Consider the following 4992-nt stretch of genomic DNA (forward strand, 5'->3'; position numbering starts at 1 on the left):
GAGTCTGGGGTTCATCTAGTGCTTGGACATCAGCTGTTCTCATCCCTGAGAGACTCATTGTGCTGCCTGGTCCTGCTCATCAGGCACACAGGCTCCTGTGTGTGACCATCATTGCCACTGGGGCAGTCCTTTCTGACACAGTGCTCTTTCTGCCCTGTCCCCACTCCTTCCAGGCACCAAGAATTGACTCTGTCCTCTGTGTGCTGCTGTCTTCCCCTCCCTGGGAAAGGAGGCATGAATGTCTTAGGTCATTTATGGAGGAAGGGCGAGGGATACATGGAAAGGGAGTAGAAACAAACACACAAGCAAAACTAGTTAATATTTCAGGATTATTCTGTCACATAGATCATTCAAATTAAGAGGGATTAGAGAAGGAGAATATACATGTGTGCACAAATAGCTTGCATGACTCGCAGGCACGAAATTGGGCCTAAGGGTAGAAGACATTGGGAAATAGATTGGGCTTGTTCTATGAAACAAACAAACAAAACAAAACATAAAAACTTCAAACAGTTTGAGCTTTCCAAAAATGAAAGTAGCTGCTTTCATGGTCAGTGAGTTACTGGGCAGAAAATATTCGGGGAAGGCTCAATCCTTGCTTAGACAGATGCTAGAGAAGAGATTTATGGGTAAGGGTTGGAATAAATTATCTTTAAAATTCTCTCAAATTTGGAAGTTCTGTGATTCTTTAGGAAGGGGAGTGTCTATGTTGTGTATGTGTGTGTGTGTGTGTGCATGTGCATGTGTGTGCGTGTGCGTGTGTGTGTGTGTGTGTGTGTAGCGAGAGAGCACAAAAGAGAAATGGAGGGCGATTGGCTCATGCAATTGTGGAAGCTTGGTAAATCCAAAATCTTCAGGGGATTCTAGCAGGCCAGAGACCCAGGGGAGAGCTGTATTTGGAGTCCAAAGGCTATTTGCTGGCAGAATTCTTTCTTTCTTGGGGGAGGTTCATCTTTTATTCCACTTAGTCCTTCAAGTGACTAAATGAGGCCCACCATCTAGATGAGAGTAATCTACTTTACTCAAAGTCTACAGTTTTAAATGTTAATTTTATCCTAAATACACTTTCACAGAAACATCCAGGATAATGCTTGACCAAATATCTGGGCACCCCATGGCTCAGCCAAGTTGACACTGTGGTTCTCCACAAAAACTTGTTTCAGTTCCTAGCTAGTTTCTCATGTCCTGGCAATCAGGTAAGATAAAGTGAGTCTAATTTTGAAAACAACTTTTGAGATTCTAAGATAAAAAGTTTCTATACAATCACCCAGGTTTTCTACTTTCTTCTTCATTTTCTCCCCCTTTTTCTCTTCTTCTTCTTTTTCCACCCTCCTCCCTTCCCCTTTTTTGGTAAAAGAAAGATGTTGAAGAAAGAAAGTGAAGTTCCAGCAGTGACAGTTTTGCAGTGTGATGTCACAGCATGTTGCAATACTATTATGCCTAAGGCAAATGTATCTAAAAGACAAATTCCATTTTTAGGTGCATATACTATACAATAAATCAGCACTTAGAACTTTGATGTCTTTATATGTATTTTTCTTTCTTCTCAGGTAGGTGATTTTCAAAATGCAACAGTCTGAAAGATTAAAGTTTGGCTCCCAATTGCCTATGGGTAAAGTTTAAAAACCATTAACATATAACAGCTGCAAAAGGGACTGTGGATCTCAGGCAATGGTGGCTGCTCCCTTCTGAGTCCTTTCAGCTAGTGACGCATCCATGTTCTCCAAGTGCTCTCCTGACTGTGCCCCGCCCTGCTGTCATATATGCCCAGCTGTGTCCTGCCCTGCTGTAACAGCTAAACTGGCCCAGAACTTTTCCCACTTAAACGGAAGTTATAACCATATAAGGTCACTCCTTTTCCCCATTGTAAAAAACCGGAAGTGTAACAGTATAAAAGAGGCAGCTGGCTGCGTTCGGGGCTCAGCCTTTGTGACACGAGTCCGCTGAGCCACTGCTGGCATCAATAAACTGCTTCTTGCTACAAGCCCCAGTGTCCTGCATCTCCTTCAGAGTTCACTGTAACATGGCTAAAACATGCTGTAACACTAGCAGTGCCTCTGCTTGTTTGCATGTGGACAAGAAGCAGTGTTTTCTTTTCCATGTGGAAGGTTGCAGGCCTGGAACAACAAGAGTTGAAAGAAGGATACCTGTTGGAACATCCATGACAATTTCCCATGACCAACCTGTCCTGGTTATGACCATATTTCAGAACAAATGCCTCAGCTGAAAGAACAAAGCACAATTTCTTAATTTCAACCAAAATACAATTTCTAATCACTACCTAAGTAAATCGTAAGTTGCTAAAAAAAAAATACCTCAAAAAACAAGAACACAAGGTTGATTTAACTTACCAGATAAAGGGAAGAAAACACTTTCGAAATGAATTTTTATTCAAAACCACCAAAACCCAGAAACAACCCAAATGTGCATCAATTGGTGAATGGATAAGCAAATTGTGGTACATCCATATAAAGTTATACAAAAAGAACAAATTACTGCTACAGGGAACAACCTGGATAAATCTCAAAAGCGACAACCTAGATAAATCTCAAAAGCACTATGCGAAGTGAAAGAAGCCAGACGAGAAATGCTAATATGCTATCTGATTCTACCAATATGACTTTAGGGAAAAGGCAAAATTATAGAGACAGAAATCAGATCAGCAACTGCCAGGAGCTCAGGATGGGCAGGAAGGGTTTGGCTACAAAGAGCCATGAGGGAATTTTGGGGGTGAAAGACACAGTCTATATTTTGATTGGGGTGGTGCTTACATGATTGTCCAAACTCAGAACTGTAACACATAAATAGGGTAAACTTCCTGTATATAAATTATGCTTCAATGAACATGACTTCTAAAAAGTGACGAATGACGATGGAAATGTCTGGAGAAAGAGACAATGACTCCTGGAAAATGAGGGGAAAGATGGCAATTATCGAATCCTTACTAACCCTTCATGCTCTCTAAAAGCTCACATTCACCATGAAGCGCACTGAGCAGTTGGTTTGCAGGGACCGGGAAGGGAAGCAGCAGGGTGAGACCCTGTCCTCTGTGCGATTCTAAACATTTCTGCTGAGATCTGCCAGGGCTTTTGTTTATTTCTCAGACGCTTTCCCTATCCACTGGAAGGTTGAAAACATACAAGACAATTGAACCTTTTTGGTGCATGAAGATGATGTAGGGGTGATTCCCCTAGAAAAGGATCCCCTTCCTGTTCCAGCTGGTGTAGTTTCTTGGCACACTCCCCAAGTGTGCTAAATGGGCTCCGACCACGTTAGTTTGGTCTCCTCCCTTCTGTTTCTCGGCTGTACCTCACAGTGGGATACGAGGAAAACTAAAAAAGAGAAGTGGGGTTTTTTTTTTGTTTATTTTTGCCTTGAAGAGGTGACCAAAAAAAGGGGGGCAGGGAGGGGGTTGCCCGAATAAGTTACAAAGGAGTTTCAGGGATAGTGGTGTGCCATGAAAAGTGCCACTGATATTCCAGCTGGACTCAGAGCCAGGGGACTGTCAGCAGAAGCAGCATGACTGAATCCTAATTGTCATAAGAAAGGCAGGGGTAGTGAAACAGGAGCCTGGACAGGGAGGGAAGAAGGAGTTGAAAGAAAGGTAAAAGAATCTAGGTTTCTACTGATCGAAGTAAAGATCCCAAATTGCATGCAATGGTGACTTGTACTGCTGAGCTATCTGCAGAGTATAATTTAAATATCTCCTTTGCTGATGCATTATGTATCTGATTTACTGGGGTTTCAAGCCTGTATTCTCCTCTGCAAAATAGGGTGGTGAATTCATGCCCTGCCCTCTCCCCACACGGGAATTGGGTGGAGCCATTGTGCAACTCTGACATACTGCTGACTTGCATGGGGATGCAATCTGTACCTACTCTGAGAGTCTCAGAACATGACAATGCATCATTATCACCAAGCTTGCTTATCAACTTGTTTATCATTGTGTATAGATGGGTGGATTCCTGTCTTTTCCAAGTTGTGAGCTCTTTCCTCCCCTCACCAGAGTGCTCACCTGAGTGAATCAGGCAGCAAGCATTTGAGCACTGGGCCAGGTGCTGCAGGAAAGGTGGAAAGATGATCCAAGTTCACTTGTGTCCCCCCCACCCCCAACCCCATCTCCTCTGCTATGGTGCTTTACATAGTTTGTCTCTTCAGTGATGCCTTTTAACCCCCACCGGCAACCTTCATAGTAGAGAAGTATAAAATAAAAAAGAACATATATTCATCATAATGGCAAAATCTTAACTATGTTCACACTGTGCTAAGTGCATTCCATGCATTGCTTCATTTACTATTAAAAACAATCTGATGAGGAAAGTAGTCTGATGAGGAAGGTACTCTTTGCACTCCCATTTTTCAGGTAAGGACACAGAGACCTGGAGAAGTTGATGAACTTGCTGAAGGGCATTCAGCTATATAAAGAGCAGATCTGATAGTCAAACCCATGACAGTGCATTGTTGAAACTGGAGTTCTTACCTACTAAGCGAAGACTGCTCCATCCTTATAAAGTCAAGCCTCTTCTTTCAGAAGTAATGGGCATCTCTAAACATTGTCTTCTATCTTTTGAAATATGATTAGGGACCATGAGAGCCTGTGGAAAGGGCTGTGGCATCAGACGGGCCTAAATTCAAATCCAGAATGAATTAATGGCCATGTGAATGCAAGTTAGTCACTTGCTCTCCCCAGCTCTCTCGACTGTAAAATTGGAATAGTAATTTTTATCTCAAAGAAATATTTTAGAGATTAAATGTGATATTGCATGTTAAATTAACTCAATAAATGGTACTTTTTCTCCAAAGGATAATTTTCAAATTATTTGCTACTCCTAGCTATTGCAAATGGATGTAAAAAGAAAGCGGGCACGTACAAAGCAACCAGTGTTTCTCAAATTTTAAAGGCTGTAGAATGCTTAAAATCCTGGTGTATGGGGCCGGCCCGGTGGCGCACTGGAGAGTGCGCCACTTGGGAGCGCGGTGGCGCTCCCGCCG

The sequence above is a fragment of the Galeopterus variegatus genome, unplaced genomic scaffold, assembly GCF_000696425.1.
Source record: "Galeopterus variegatus unplaced genomic scaffold, G_variegatus-3.0.2 Scaffold3700, whole genome shotgun sequence".
Lineage (NCBI taxonomy): Eukaryota > Metazoa > Chordata > Mammalia > Dermoptera > Cynocephalidae > Galeopterus > Galeopterus variegatus.